Genomic DNA, 17,153 nt, shown 5'->3' with positions numbered 1-17,153 from the left:
ACCCTCTTGCGCCCACGGCTGGCTCTAGAGGGCTGGTTTAGATTTGATTTTCGGAAAGGGCTCTTGCATTCTCTGTTTTAAACTCAACACCGATGGGGGGCTGGGGGGCATTGAATTAAAAATAGTACCAGGGATCATTTTATCTTTGGGGGTCCTTGTGGGTTGCTTCCGCCATTGGGGGAAACGGGAAGGCTGTTTCTAACACTCAGAACTACTTTTATTTATTTATTTATTTTAAACGAATTGCTTTTCTTTAAGAGGCAAAGCCCCTGGTCTTCCCTGGCGGTCCAGTGGTTAAGACTCGGTGCTCTCAATGCAGGCGGCATGGGTTCGATCCCGGGTCGGGGCCCTAAGATCCCACATGCTGCACGGTATGGCCCCCAAAAAGAAAAAGGCACCATTCTTATCTCTGATTCCCACCTTAAAACAATCCAAGTCCGGACGGATGTTTTGTCGGGAGGTATGCGATTTACAAATGCCCCATCTCAGCCCTTGGCAATCTTTTCCCAGGATCCCAACATCGAGCCGCATCCCGGGGGCATTTCTCCAGGTTCATTGCCTGGGGACTTCTTGTGGCTCTGGCCAAGGCAGTATTTTATCTTCATGTCACCAGCCTTGAATGTGTTTAGGAAATCAGGTGTCAGAAAGCAGCTTCACCTGCGCCGTCTCCTTGAAGGAAAGCGATAGCATCGCCGTCTCCAGACCCTCTGCTCTCCGGCTGGAAAAAGCCGCAGAGATGCACATCCCACCTCCCGGGCCGTATTTGGCTGCTTTGCATCTGACCCCCCCCCCCCGCTCACATTTCTTAAAATCTTGGCTTTCTGTGACTCATGAAAACTTGGGTCCTTCCAGCTAGCTGCCTGTCTGCATTTCTCACATTTTTTTCTGAGCCCTGGGGTTGCCGGCTCTCTTCCTGGCTTGTACTTTTCCTTATTTAACGCTTTCGGATCGGACGCTTGTTCAAGAAACCCCAGCAATAAACGGACTCCTAATTTATCTGCCCGACGTGTGTGAGTAACGCTTCACACTTGCAGGAAAGCCTCCGGCCTCGAGGGAGGGTTTTCTTTCTGTTTGTTTAAAGAGACTTTTCCGAGCCACGCAGAAGAAGTAAGGCCACTGTGCTTTGTTCTGGGGTCTTTGGAAATCACATCAAGGGTGTGATGCATTTCTGGATCTTTTGGCATCACAATGTGTTTATGTGAAGAAAGCTGCCAGCCGGGGAAGCTTGCTACGGGAGTAGGGATTCTGCACGTTCGATCCCTGGGCTGTCTTTGCGCTGGACGTAGGGAGGATGATTCTAAAAAGCCGAGCCTTTTGGGTGCTGACCTCGGACCATGTGTATCGCTAGGGCATCTGGGTTCTTTCCCATCGACTCTGTTCTCTCCCCGTTCCCTTCCTTTCTCTCCTTCCTTTTAAGAAAACGAGGTACCCCAGAAACAGACAGACTGGGACGTTGGCGTCCGTCCTATTTTTCTCCTTCTGCATATTATGGGTTGCCTCTGTTCCTGGGGGCATGGGGTGGGGGATTCAAACGTATAATTTTTGTGCACAAACATTTTGAGTTTAAACGGACCAGTTTTCAGTCATGATAACCTGACACTTCCAGAGCGTTCTTCGTCGAACGTTAAGTGGAATGTGGCCTTCAGTGTCTTAGATAAAGTATCATTGCTGGCATCCAGAGTTTCTCGTAAAAACACAGCCCCTAACCGTTAAGGATGTGTCTTATCTGGGTCTGCCCAGGACTCTGCTTCCTCAAAATGGTGTGTGTTTCACGCTCAGGTCTTGCTATAAAGTCAGTTTCCTTTCAGAGTCCCGCTCTCATCCCGGCTTAGGGAGGCGGGCGCCTCAGTGTGTGTTTGGAGTGACCCCGGGGTCTTGGCCACCCTCTGAGCAAGGCCTGACCCGCTGAGAAGGCCTGGGGCCCTTCACAGGCTTCTGAAAGCACCGTGGCCCTCGGACGGTTCATTTTTCTGGTTTCCGCGTGCAGTCTGGACCAATCCCGGACACATAGCTAGAATTCTTTTCCTTGGGAACCTGCAGCCCCGTGTGTCCCCGTCCTATAAATTGTGCTGAATTAAAACCCAGCGTTGGACGTTTTGCAGCTGTTCTGGCCACCGGGGGCTGGGTTTGCAGCTCTGCCTGGAAACACAAGCCCTTCTGTGCCTCTCATGGCTAGCAGACCCACGGCTGGGCCTTCGGGGTCCTCCTTCTACGTGTTGGGGGCCCTTGGCCACCCTCCTCTGAACTTTGCTGGCTTCGTCCTCTGCAGCCCCGTGTGGGTGGAATACAGCTGCTGCTTGCCTTGGGTGGCTTCAGCCTCCAGCCCCGCCGGCCTCTCCTCCGGCCCTGCCGTGCACACAGCCAGCCCCATCCTGTCACGCTCAAGTCAAGGTCCCGAGCGTTCAGGCTCCCCCTTCCTCTCTGCAGACCCGGGTTCCTGGCCTGCAGCCCTGGCCTAGACCCGGCCTGTGGGCCAGCCCTGCAGACACAGGGCCCTCCCAGGCCCTGGGGTTTGGAACCTTCAGTGGTCTCCGGTCCCCCCGGCTGCTTGGGCCCATCCCGGCTTCCCAGGCTATGACTCTGAGGCTGGGGGCTCCGCGTGGCCTCTTTGCTGGGGTTGTTTCTGCCAGTTTTCTCGGAGCACTCTTAGACTGTCTGCTCAGTGGTTTGCCCTTTGGCCTGAAGCAAGGTGGGATGCTTTGCCTGCCTCTTGTTTTCAGCCCAGTTTGTTCACCTTCTCGGCTGACCCACACTCACTCAATTTTTTGGGTGACGTGAGACCAGATGGGATAGGCTTTTAGCAGACGGCAGATGGCACGAGACAGGGGCAGTTTCCTCAGCAAGTGTTTCCTTAGGGAGACGGGCATCGCTTCCTCTGTTAGAAGGATGGAGCCCGGTGGTCTCCGCAGCTGTCCTTGAAAGAGGACTTCTCCTGAGAGATTTTGTCACGTGGGGTCGACAGCAGATGCATTTCCCCTCGGACAGTGGGTGTTCTGGGAGATGGTACTTGATGAGTCTTCTTGGGGCTTTTGCTTCCAGGAGGATCCCGGATGGGTCTTCGTGGAAATGAGGCAGTGACTGGAGGGTAAGTGACATCGGGAAGGTCACGTCTCGTGCACAGCGCCAGGGACACCGGGATTGGGGTTTATGGTCCAGCGGAGGAGCTGATAATTGTGTCGATGGCCAGTTTGTTGCATACATACTAACCTTTGTGATTCCATGCCTGGACAGAGTTGATTCTATTTATATATATATATATATATATATATATATATATATATATATACACATATATATATGTATAATATATAATGTAAATATGTATATAAACATAAGTATATATATTTACATATATAAATATATATACTTTTATATCCTATCTATGTATATCTTTTTTATATTCTCTCAATTATCTGTCATCTATTATCATTCATCTATGTATTTATTACATATCTATCATCTGTCTACATTTTTATCATCTATGTATGTATTTATGTATTATTTATAATCTATCTATGCATCTATAATCTATCATCTATGCCTTTGTCCATTTTCTGTCCATTATCTATCGACCTATTATCTGTATCTATTATCTATATCATCTATGTATTTATCTATGTATCTATGATCAATTTATCATACGTCTCTGTATCTAACATCTTTCTATGTATCTATTATTTATCATCTATATACTTATTATTTATTTATCATCTATGTATCTATGTATTTTCTATTACCTATCAATTTGTCATATCTATCTATCTATCTGTCTCTGTTTATCTGTCCATCCATCCATCCGTCCTATACCTTTATGGGTAAACTGAAGATACATTGAGCAGCTTTGATTCTCCCTGCAGGAAATTTTATGAGTTAGCGCATTTCTCCTTCAAGGACAGCTGTCGTTGGTCAACGTGTCGTGGGTTCACACGTTTCCCTGCTCCATAAGACACTCTGGCAGGAACCGTGGGATTCCTGCAGGCCACCCTCCTCCCGGAACCTCTGAGGGCTCAGCATTTCCAGCTTCTCACCCAGGAGAGTTGGGGGAGCATCACCCTGCACTCAGTGCCTGGTCCCCTGGCTCCGAGGCTGGTGTGGCCCTCACCCCTTCACACGCACTTGGCCAGAGAGCTACACCATGCCTCTCGGGCCCGGGCAGCTGGCCCCGTAGTGGATGGGCTGAGTGGCCGCAGGCCTCCCTGGGGGATGTGTGTGGGGGCTCTCCCCATGGAGGAGCCCGTTCCTGGGCTGTGGGCGGTGAAGCCCACATGGAGGGTCTCCAGTGGCAGGAGGACATGGGGGAGGTCCAGCCGCTGGGATGCAGTGACCGGGTCACCTCCCTTCCCGCTGGCATCCGGGGTCTCGTGTGCCAGGCCACGGGGGCCAGTCCTGGGTTTGTGATCAGGTTGGTTCGGGGCTGTCCTGCCGTGTACGGCCTCGTGAAGGAGCGCGGCCCAGGACACCGGAGGCGGCACACGCGTAGTGCCCGAGCCAGCGGTGAGCCTGCCTGGGTGGGCGTCTGGCAGGAGGGACACCCCCTGGGAGGGGCTGGTGAGGTCGGGGCGAGGGGCTGGCAGGGGCCCTCCCTGGTCTTGTCCTGAGCACCCCGGCGAGGCGTTGGGATGGGGTGGGACGGGGCGGTGGATGAAGGGAGGAGCAGATACACAGTCGGGGGGATGGTGGGTGCACGATGCACGTGCAGGAAGGCACGTCCGTACTGCTGGCAGCGTAGGGGGAGACCGAGCAGGGAGCCCCCGGCCCTGCCTTTCCTCCTCTGCCTCTGACCTTCTCGTGTGGACACCTCCGGGTGAGGTGGCGGGAGCACGTTACAGACTGAGTCTTTGTGTCCCCCCCGAATTCGTATGTGGAAGCCCTGACCCCCGAGGGGATGTGTTAGACAGTGGGGTCTTTGGGAGGTGATGAGGGTTAGATACGGCCATGAGGGTGGGGTCCTCGTGATGGGATAAGTGTCCTTATAGGAAGAGGAAGAGACCAGAGCTCTCTCTCCACCACGAGAGGACACGGCAAGTGTGCAGCTATGCAAACCAGGAGGAGAGCCTTGCTGGGAACTAATCTGCCCTCGCTGTGGTCTCGGCTAACAGCCTCCAGGACTGTGAGAGGCACGTGTGTCTGTTGTTTAAACCACCTTGTCTGTGCTACTTTGTTATAGCAGAGCCAGTATTAGTCAGGGCTCTCCAGGGAAACGGAACCAACAGGATATATCTAATATCTATGTAGATGGATAGATGATAGATAATAGATAGATGATAGGTAGATAGCTAGCTAGCTAGATGATAGATATGTAGATGATAGACATATGATAGGTAGATAGATGATATAGATAAATGTAGGTATTGGTTCTGTTTCTCTGCAGAACCCTGTGTAGTACATATATCTGTATCTTTATCTCTATATCGGTATGTATATATTGGTTGATTGATTGGAATTGACCTACGCAGTTCGGGAGATCAAGAAGTGCCACTGTCTGCCATCTGGAGCCCCAGGAAAGCCGGTGGTGTGTTCAGTCCGAGTCCAAAGGCCTGAGAACCAGGCACACAGATGTCCAAGGGCAGGAGGAGATGGACATCCCAGCTCAAGGACAGAGAGAGAGAGAGAATTCTCCCTCTGCCTTTCTGTTCTATTCAAGTGTCAACTGATTAGACGGGGCCCACCCTCCCTGGGGAGAGCCGTCTGCTTTCCTCCATCCACCTGTTCAAATGCTCATCTCGTCCAGAAACACCCTCCCAGGCACATGCAGAGATCACGGTGCCCCAGCCACTTGATGCATATCTTTACTCATGATGCAGCCCGAGCTGGCAGATAGAGCAGCTGAGTGCCACGGGACGTGACCAAGGCTGCAGGCCTCAGCGGGCACAGCTCTTGGGTCCAGCCGACTCTGTCGCCCACGTGCTCAGGGGCGGCTGGGGGCCTCTTTAAACTACCTGTTACCTCACCCGGCCCGCAGAGGGGGTGGGGCTTATATTCACACATAAAAGACTCCTGCTTAGAAAGGCCTCTGTCGGGTCCACGTGGAGGCTGTTTTATCTCCCCCTTTCTGCGTTTATTCCTGTCATCCCTGGGGCTTCTCCCCACATGGCTCTTTCCTCTGGTGTTGGCCCTTTTAGCATAACCATTTTTATTATTTTTAAAAAATTATTATTTATTTATTTTTAAAATTTTGGCCATGCTCTGTGGCTTGCGGGATCTTAGTTCCCTGACCAGGGATGGAACCCGTGCCCCCTGCAGTGGAAGCGTGGAGCCCTAACCACTGGAACGCCAGGGAAGTCCCATGGACCTCTTGTATTTCTCGGTTTGGAGGGAGTTGCCACAGGGTTTAGTGGTGACCGCTGCAGGAGGGAAGGTTTAGGATCCACCTGAGGTGACATCACGAGGCTGAAGAGCCGTGGGGCCCTTCAGCTGCCCCCAGCTCTTCCTGTCCCCCTGCTGTTGGTGGAAGCAGCCGTGCTTTGTGGCTGACACCTGCACTCATTTCTCAAGCTGTGGAAACACGCCAGCATGAGAGGCGGCCGTCAGGTCCTCCTGCCACAAGGATGAGCCGTCATCCAGGCGACGGTGCCATGCTGGCTTGAGCTGGTGCCTTTTCCACATTCCTCTGGACCGGCTGGCTGGGTCCCTGCTTCCAGACGATGCCCATCGGAAGCTAGTTAGGGCTCTCGGTTGCCTGAAAACTCATACTTTGTGCTGGCTAATTTTATGTCCATGTGGCTGGGCTGTGGACCCAGCTTTGTGGTCAAACGCTGGTTTAGAGGTTGCTGGGAAGATATTTTTTAAGATGAGAGGAAGGTTGGGACTTCCCTGGTGGTGTAGCGGTTAGGACTCTGTGCTTCCACTTCAGGGGGCACGGGTTCGATCCCTGGTTGGGCAACTAAGATCCTGCATGCCCCGTGGCATGGCCAAAAAAAAAAAAAAAGATGAGATAAACATTGAAATCATGCAGCAACATGGATGGACCTAGAGATGATCATACTGAGTGAAGTAAGTCAGAGAAAGACAAATATATAATATCACTTATATGTGGAATCTAAAATATGATACAGATGAACTTCTGTACAAAACAGAAACAGACTCACAGACATAGAAAACAAACTTATGGTTACCAAAGGGGAAAGGGGTAACTAAGGAGCTTGGGATTAACAGATATACTCTATATAAAATATAGAGTATATATGTACTCTATGAGTATATGTACTCTATATAAAATTAACAGTACTCTATATAAAATAAACAACAAGGATTTACTGTAGAGCACGGGGAACTATATTCAATATCTTGTAAAAACCTATAATGGAAAAGAATCTGAAAAAATATATCACTGAATCACTCTGCTGTCCACCGGAAACCAGCACCACATTGTCAATCAACTACAATTTAAAAAAAATTGACACCAGGAGGCTTTGACATGCCAGATTGTCCTTCACAATGTGGGTGGGCCTTGTCCAATCAGTTGAAGGTCTTAGGAGAAGAAAAGACCGAGGTTCCTCAAGGAACAGGGAATTCTGCCTCCAGATGGTCGTGGGTCTCAACCTGTAACCTCAGCTCTCCCTGGGTCTCCAGCCTGCTGGTCTACCCTGCAGATTTTGGGGTGCCCCCTCTACACATCTGTGGTTGAATGAACCAATTCCTTCAAATAATCTCTCTGTCTCTTTCTGTCTTTCTTTTTCTCTCTGTGTTTCCTGTTGGTCCATTTCTCTGGAGGGACCCATAACTAAACATACTTTATGTCCATAGATGGCACTACAAGAAAGCCAGTTAGAGTTGGGGGTCCAAGGAATACAGGAGCCAAGCCCCTCCCAGTCATGAGAGGACCTGTCAAAAAAAATTTCATTTCCTCATACTGACGGACTTAATTGCCAAGCGTCTTCCTCTCGTGTAAAACACCCAAGCTCTGGTCACCCCACTCGCTGTCAATTTTAAACATTTCCTTGTCATTGAAATCTGCTTCTCAGATGCCAGTTTTTTTTTTTTTGTAATTCAGCAAATGTAGTTTTAATAAACCCTTCTTAAAGAAACTGTAAGTCTTAATTCTGTGTAATTGATAGTTGAACAGAGAAAATATTCAACTCTGTAGTTTAGATTAAAACGATATTGGCAATTATTGTTACAAAATAAAATGGTAATATTATAAAGCTGTCAATGTGAAAATTACATTACTAACCAAAGCTGTCAGGAAAAATGAAATAGAATAAGAAATTCATGTAAGTATTCCAATTTTATCGTTCTTTAAAGATAAAAATTAAAAATGTCATTAATTTAATAATACAAGTAATAGATACATAAACAATTATCAAGGTATGGAACCAAACCCTAAGCCAACATGAGACTGATGCCTGCTATCTGCTATCATTAGTCTTCCTTTTTTCGTTCTTTGAAAACTTTCTTGAATTTTTCATTTATTTTTAAAAAAATTAAAATTTTTACTTGAAGTATTGTTGATTTACAATGTGGTGTTAGTTTCAGGTGTACAGCAAAGTGATTCAGTTTTATATTCAGTTTTATATATATATATATATATATATATATATATATATATATATATATATATATTGTTTTTCAGATTCTTTTCCCATATAGGTAATTATGAAATATTGAGTATAGTTCCCTGTACTCTACAGTAAGTCCTTGTTGGATAAAGAAGATGTGGTACATATATACAATGGAATATTACTCAGCCATAAAAAAGAATGAAATAATGCCATTTGCAGCAACGTGGATGGACCTAGAGATGATCATACTAAATGAAGTTAGACAAATATCATGTGATATCACTTACATGTGGAATCTAAAATAATGATACAAATGAACTTATTTGCAAAACAGAAATAGTCACAGACAGAAAAATTTACGGTTGCCAAAGGGGAAAAGGGGGAGGGATAAATTAGACTGGGATTAACATATACACATTACTATATACAAAATAGATGAACAGCAGAGGTCATTATTAGTGGACATGCTTTTTTTTTTGCTATGAACATTTGATTTATTTCCCTATAATGTTAATACTCTTTAACCATCATCCTACATCACATACAACTTTGTATCCTGTTTTGGTGTTTTTTTTCTTTTTTTCCTCCATCATTTCTCTGTGGTCGATTGAAAACCAAGTATAAGTGACTGCAAAATACTTGCCTCTTTTTTTTGGTTACTTGTATAAGATTCTAAACTGTTCATCATGTAAAGCGTGATCGCTTTACAGGTGATTCCCTCTTAGTTATGCATATACCCCCTTAATATCACATTTCTTTTCTTTCCCAACTTTATTGAGGCAAATTGACCTGTAACATTGTGGATGCTTCGTGATGGATGTGCTTAAATAGAATTGTGCAAAGCTCAGGGCATGCTCCGAAGGTGCTGGTTGTTTAATTCTCCCGTGAAGAATCCAGGCACTTTTTCTTGCATCTTTACCAGGAGCCATGGGTGTCCCCAACCTCTGATGTGTTGGGATAATTTTTGGGAAGCGCTTGTTTTCCTACCAGCCCTGGACGGCCTCGGAGTCCTGGGTGGTGGCTTCTGAGGCCACCCCATCACTAATTTGTTTGTTTGTTTTTGGCCACACGTTGCAGCACGCGGGGTTCTAGTTCCCTGACCAGGGATGGAACCCGTGCCCCCTGCCTTGGAAGTGCGGAGTCTTACCCACGGGACAGCCGGGGAAGTCTGAATGCATCACTAATTTTGATCCCCCGGCACTTCTGTCGAGGCTGATGCCTGGGCCTGGCTTCTCGGAGTTACGTCCTGGGTCGGCTGTGGTTTTTCTCTGACATTCTCATCCTCTCCACGTCCGTTCTCTGGCAACTGACAGCTGGTGCTGTCGATTTTGGGTCTCCCACCTCCAGCCCACACGAGCCCCCTTCTCACGGAGAAATTCCCGGGACCTATACACATCCACGCCTCCCCCGTTGTCCGTGATTCAGCACCGTCTTCACCCATGTTGAGCAGCTTTATTGAGATTTAATCCACCATTAAATCATACAATTCAGTACAGTTTTCAGGAGACCTGCCTTGTGGTGCTTGGGCTTCTGGCTTATGCCACCCATCGCCGAAAGCATGAACTCCTGCTCTCTAGAGGCATCTGGACAGCATGACATGTGCATGGCCTCCCTGGACCCACCATCACTTACTGTGACACAGTATCATTCCTCACACCATTGCTCGTAGGACTAAGTCACTTTTTTCTTTTATAAATTTATTTTATTTACTTATCTTTGGCTGTGTCGGGTCTTTGTTGCTGCGCGCGGGCTTTCTCTAGTTGCGGCGAGCGGGGGCTACTCTTTGTTGCGGTGTGCGGGCTTCTCATTGTGGTGGCTTCTCTTGTTGCGGAGCACAGGCTCTAGGGTGCAGGCTTCAGTAGTTGTGGCACGTGGGCTCAGTAGTTGTGGCTCATGGGCTCTAGAGCGCAGGCTCAGTAGTTGTGGCGCACGAGCTTAGTGGCTCCGCGGCATGTGGGATCTTCCCGGACCAGGGCTCGAACCCGTGTCCCCTGCACTGGCAGGTGGATTCTTGACCACTGCGCCACCAGGAAAGTCCCCTAAGTAGCTTTTTAATGTAGGGTCTGGATGTCTTTCTAGATTGTTTCCTTTTCTGCCAATCTCACCTTAGGATTGATACATAGATGATATGATGTATTCATATACTAAGCTTTCCCATCTCTGCCCCCCCTCGCCTCTCCAGTCTTAATGCTTCTAGATCATTCTATCCCTGGGATGAATGGCCATCCTGTCCCTCTTCCCTGGTCACCAGACGGGGCACAGGCTGGTATGGTGTCCAAAGGGCCTGATGGTGGCTTTGTCTGGAAAGGTTGCATCCCATCATCGGTCTGTCAGGCAGGTCTCACTAGTGAGACTTTTAAGTTTCTTAATTATCGTGGTTTATCGACACAGCCGTTCTTAAGGACCTACGTGACGCTGCATGTCAGGAAAACGTGTTCCTGGGGCCAGCTGACGTGGAGGTTCAGCTATATGTCATTTTAACATCATTCTGTCAATTTTGAGGACTCTGAGACACATGCCTAAGATGGTAGGAGGTCCATGAAAGGGCGGCTTATGTATGTCCGTCTTCATTTGTGAGAAGAATACCAGAATTTCCAAGTCCCCGCCCATCCCCCATTATTCACGATTAAGCAAGTTGTTTCCATTTTAAGCTGAGAAATACTTCACCATACAATACACCCAGTAAATGGCGCAATTCAGTGGTTTTTAGTATATTTGCAGAGTTGTACAAACACCATTGCTATGTCATTTTAGAACATTTTAAAAATCACCTCCCAAGGGAATCCCTGTACCTGTTACCTGTCACTCCCCACTCTTGTTTCCCCGCCAGGTCCTCTGTCTCCATGCATTTGCCTATTTGAGAATTTCATGTAAACTGAATCATGGCATGTATGCTCTTTTTGGGTCTGGCTTCTCTCACTGAGCATCATGTGTTCAAGGTCCATGGACACTTGGGTTGTTCTCACTTTTCTGGTTACTGGGAATCATGGTACTCTCTGAGCATTCATCACAGGTATTTGAGTGGATACGTGTTTTCATTTCTCCTGGATAGATTGATACTAGGAGTGGCATAGCTGGGCTATTGTATCTCCATGTTTAACCATTTGAAGAATCGCTAGGCTCTTTTCCAAAGTGGTTCCTGCAATTTGCATCCCCACCAGCAGTGGAGGAGGGTTCTGATTTCTCTACATCCTTACCAACTTTGTTATTTTCTGTTTCTTTCTTTCTTTCTTCTTCTTTTAAATGGTGTTTTTTTTAATTGTGGTAAAAGTCACATAATATAAAACATACTGTGTGGCTTTGATTTATGTTTTGCTAAGGCTCTCTTCAGAGAGGTATGTTGTTATTTCCCAGTGGAGCACAGGATCGAAGATTTAAGCAGTGAAGAAATGAGTTGACCACCCACGTGCTCTTGGAGAGAAGTCAGGGTGGCTTACACGTGTCTGTGGAAGATAGAAAACACGGAACAGAGACCAAAGTCCAGAAACCTGGTAGATGAGGGACGAGGTAGTGTTGCTGCTAGCCTGGGCTTCGCAAACCCCTGTACCTGGTGTCCGCTTTGTCTCGTGACAGTGGGCAGTCCTGGCTGGGGGTCCAGCTCTCAGTATTTGATAAAAGGACCAGGCACGGGGTCATCCCCAATTCAAAAGGGAGCCAGAAGGCTCGGGTCATTTCACAACAACTGGACAGGGGCCAAGAAGGCAGAATTCTTTGTTTTGCTTTTTAGTTTAGTTCTTTTCTCTTTTAGGAAGGCTATATTACATGGCATTAGTTTAGACTTTTAAAAAAAAGTTCCTGGGAATTCCCTGGCGGTCCAGTGGTTAGGACTCGGCGTTCTCACTGCTGAGGGCCTGGGTTCAGTCCCTGGTCGGGGAGCTAGGATCCCGCAAGACGTGTGGCATGGCCAAAAAAAACAGTTCCGACTTTGAGATAATTGTAGATTCACGTGCAGTTGTGAGGATTAAAATGGAGCAACCCTTTACCTGTTTTTCTCCCAGGGCTACCCATTTACAACACGGCCGTACCATATCCCAACCTAGATGTTGACTTGGGTGCAATGCAATGCTTTTATTCAGAGTTCCCTGTTCTGAGTTGTATTCGCGCGTGTATGCGCCCCTGTGCGATCCTGTTGCATGTGTGGCTTTGAGAATCCACCATCACGGTCAAGACACAAGGCGGTTCTGTGACCCCAAGGATCCCTGGCGTGGCCCATCTGCTTCCCACACCAACCCCCCACCCCTGGCAGCCACTAATCTGTTCTCTATAATTCTGTCATTTCAAGACTGTCATAGAAATGGAGGCATACACAATGGAACCCTTTTGAAATGGCTCTTTTTCTCCCCACTCGGCATAATTCCCCAGAGATCCACCCACCTGGTTGCCAGAACACGATGCTTTCTTTTGAATAACACCTGTAAAATGACAGTCACACTAAAGATCTTTCTTGTACGAACAAGGCTGCAGTGAATATTTTTGTTCCTGTGTCTCTGCAGAGCTGTGGGAGTATGTCTGTGGCATTAAATTCTTAGAAGTAGAATTGCTACGTAGGGGACATGCACGTCCACTTTAGACCCCCTCCAACTCACCTCCTAAAAGATACAGCCTCCGTGGAAAATTGAGTAAATGTGCAAACGGTTCATTTTTCTGGGGCGTTGCCATCCTGGATGGGACAGAGCTGTTCTGATTTGATGAAACCCACTAACTTCCTTTGCTTTTATTTTCTTTAAGGAGGAGTGAGTTCCAACATCCTGTTACATATCTGTGTTTTATTCAGTATTGGTGAATTCCTTGTTATTTCCTTTTTCTCTTTTTTTGGGAGGGTACAAGTTTGGGTCAGGCACCTGTGAGGCCAAACGAGCCCAGGCGTCGGAGTTTGGAGCACAGAAAGGTTTATGGCAAGGTCCTGCAAGGAGACTGTGGCATGTGCCCCCAAACCCCCGGACTCTCCGAAGGGTTTCAGCAAAGCATTTTTAATGGGAAGGTGCAGGAAGGGTGTGGGTGGTGATTGCAGACTTCTGGTGCAGGAATCCTTTGTCCACGTAGGTCAGGTCACAGCGTTCCTTTAACCTTCAACAAAACCAATGTTATTCTCTGCTGTGCAACTTTTTCTCTAGGAATGGAAACGTAGTTACACCCTTAAAGGCCAGAGCCTTGAGAAAGGGCTCTCCTGTACATTTCAGGCTATGGGCAACATTCCGAACTCAAAGCAAAAGAATACAAAGGTTAAAGTAAAAGAAACAGCCCTAATGTGGAGTCAGATATGTTCTCCGTTGCCCTTGGAGCTGTCTCTAATGTGCCGTGAGCTCGGTATACAGAGAGCTGTCCTTTTGCCATTTTTCCCAAGCGCTGGCCATCACCGAGGCATGAGGTCAGCGCTCCAAGTTAGACGCTGCAAACAGAACCGGGAGCGGGGCGCGTTCTAATCATAGTCTGGAAGGGACCTCTCTCTCCGCACCCTGCAGACATCGTGCCATTTGCCAGGATCTCAGTTGCCTTTCTTTTTGCGGTGTGTGGTGATCCAGAAACCAATCCAGGGGCGAGTAGCTTCCTGCTGCAGCGTTGGACCCAGAGGCTGCAGAGCTGAGTGGCTTTGGCAGGAAAGGAGCAGGTGAAAGCCTTGTCATGGGGCGGCTGGTAGATACCCATCTGGGACGGGGCAGCTGGCGACGCGGGTCCCAGTCACCACACGGGTCCCAGGCCCGGCTGGTGCGCTTGGGATCAGCTTACATCTGGAATTGACGGAGCCCTTTCTCTGACATCTGTCGGACAGGAGCTGACAGGTTGGAGTTGGTGTTGAACCCAGGATCAAAGACGTGCACGGTGTGGGGAAGACAGGGGGACCGTGGAGGTGATTTGCAAGGATCCCGTGGATCTGTTTGCAGCTAGATTTCCGGGGGAAGCGTGGAAGGAATGTGCATTGCAGCTGACCCGTGTCGGGGAGATAAGGGGGGCAGAGAGGGCCCGGGTCACCTGCCCTCCTAGGGAGCTCCCTCCAGCCAGGCTGGTGTGTCCTCGCGTGGTTGTACGTGTGTGTTCAGATGTACGCCCCTGGTTAGGGTTTGAATCACGCCTCCTCCCCCCAAAAACATATGTTGGAGTCCCCCCCGCCAATACTGTAAACTTATTTGGAAATAGGGTCTCTGCAGATGAGTCCTCACCCAGCAGGACTGGGGGCCTAGTAAAAACAGGAAATGTGGACACAGAGATGCTGAGAAGGAGGACCCTGTGACGACACAGAGAAGACGGCCATCTACACGCCAGGGAGAGGGGCCTGGGGCAGACGTTCCCTATAGGCTGACAAAATGAGGACGTGTGCTCTACAGAGACCACCCAGGATGTGCCTGGACTTGTTGGCTGAAGCACCCCCCATCTCAGCAGAAACGCCGTCAGCTTGGCTGGAAGATAAATAACGCACATGCTTGTAGTTTAAGCATGTCCCGGGTATTGCATGGGCTCTACATACACCGAAAATTGCTCATTGCTTGTTGTAAATTATATCTCTATCTCTATCTTTTCAACTGTATATGTATCTATGTATCTATCATCTACCTACCTGAACTATCCATTTATCTATTCTCAGTCTGTTTATATCCATCTGTTATCTGTCATTTATCTATCATCTATGTATGTATGTATCCAACCATCTTTATCTATGTATCGATCTATGTATCTTTCTATCATCTATATCATCTTTCAAGTTATCCTGTATCTGTCTGTCTATTGATATCTATCTATCTATCTATGTATCTGTCTATGGAAAGATTCATTTTAAGGAATTGGCTCATGTAATTATGGGATCTAGCAGGTCCCAAATCTTCAGAGTGGGCCAGCAGGCTGGAAACCCATGGAAGACTTGCAGTTTGAGTCTAAAGGCCGTCAGGAAGCAGAATTCCCTCCTCCTTGGAGAATCTCAGTCTTTGTTCTATTGAGGCCGTCAACAGATTAGACAAGGCCCACCCACACCAGAGAGGGCAACCTGCTTTCCTCAAAGCCCCTTGATTTAAATGTTCATCTCATCCAATAAAACACTGTCACGGAAACACCCAGAATAATGTCTGACCACATATCTGGACCCCATGGCCCAGCCAGTTTGACACGTAAAATTATCCCAGGAGCTGTGATGGCCATGCAACCATGGAGCACCTGTGATAGGATTCTTCTCTCAGCTGAAGCCAGAGGGAGATGCAGCTCCCATACCAGGCAGGGCACTGGGATTCGACAGCCTGACACTTGGACTGTTTCTGGGTGGGCGTGTCAGCTTCTTGCTTTGGAAGTCAGCTCTCCGGGAAAGGCGGGGACTGGCCCACATCTGGCCTGGGTGCCCAGCATCAGGGCGGTGGTCTCGTTCTCAGCACACGTTAGAGGAATGATTCCCTTGACCTCACATCCAGTGCCTTTCGCCCGGCCATTCCTCCGCCCACCCTCCCTGGGGTGCTCCTGCCCATTTCCTCCTTTGCTGCCTGTCCTCCCACGGCTGGTTGAATCACGTGGACCCCTCTGCAATCCCAGGGTGCAGGTGACGCAGATGCAAAGACTAGCCTCTGGGATCTGGGAGGGGCAGTCTCTTTCCTGGGCATCTCTCGCTTCTTCTGGCCAATGCCCTATGCCCGATTCAGAGTCCTCTGAGTGCTGTCGACCTGCAAGGAGGAAACTGTAGACCTTACTCATGTTGGAGGGGGTATGAATGCCTTCACTGGGTTTTCCCGTGGCCACTTCTCAGCAATAGACATGGGGGTAGAGGCAAGATTTTCAGATGTTGCAGGTGCCGACGGAAGCGTGTCGACATCGGATCTTTTCACTTGACATGTCTTTTTTTTTTTAAATAAATTTATTTATTATTTATTTTTGGCTGCGTCAGGTCTTTGTTGCTGTGCATAGGCTTTCTCTAGTTGTGGTGAGCGGGGGCTACTCTTCGTTGCAGTGTGCAGGCTTCTCATTGCGGTGGCTTCTCTTGTTGCGGAAAACGGGCTCTAGGCATGTGGGCTTCAGTAGATGTGGTGCGTGGGCTCAGTAGTTGTGGCTCGCGGGCTCTAGAGTGCAGGCTCAGTAGTTGTGGCACACGGGCTTAGTTGCTCCGCGGCCTGTGGGATCTTCCCGGACCAGGGCTCGAACCCTTGTCCCCTGCATTGGCAGGCGGATTCTTAACCACTGCGCCACCAGGGAAGTCCCGACATTTCTTTTTAATGAAGTATTCCATTCCTTTCTGGGTGTGGACCGAGGGGTTTGTTTGGAAGCCTCCTTGACAGGGAAACAGAAACTCTCTCTCTGTTCTTTTCAATTCTGGTGGGAGGGACCAAGAGAATTAAGGACCTTTGTTCTTTATTTTAAAATTTAATTTAATTATTTTTTATTAGTTTTTCAAAGTGTAGGTGATTTACTATGTTGTGTTAGTTTCAGGTGTACAGCAAAGTGATTTTATTTATATTATATAACATGTATAATATTGATACTTGTTATTTATATGTGTATTCCTTTTCAGATTCTTTTCCCATATAAGTTATTACAGAATATTGAGTAGAGTTCCCTGTGCTATCCAGTAGGTCCTTGTTGTTTATCTGTTTTATGTATAGTCGTGTGTATATGTTAATCCCAAACTCCTAATTTATCCCTCCCTTTTCCCTTTGGTAACCATAAGTTTGTTTTCTATGTCTG

The 17,153-nt window shown here is 48.0% G+C and overlaps 1 protein-coding gene across 4 annotated transcripts in view; it reads left to right on the top strand.

Annotated features, from left to right (window-relative positions):
• DHRSX (dehydrogenase/reductase X-linked) overlaps nucleotides 1-17,153 on the top strand; it is a 192,566-nt gene that overhangs the window by 10,511 nt on the left and 164,902 nt on the right. The gene's annotated exons all lie outside the window — the stretch shown is intronic.

Source organism: Mesoplodon mirus (genome assembly GCF_964341445.2).
Source record: "Mesoplodon mirus genome assembly, chromosome: X".
Taxonomy (NCBI): domain Eukaryota; kingdom Metazoa; phylum Chordata; class Mammalia; order Artiodactyla; family Ziphiidae; genus Mesoplodon; species Mesoplodon mirus.
This window is presented reverse-complemented; position numbering and strand designations above follow the sequence as displayed.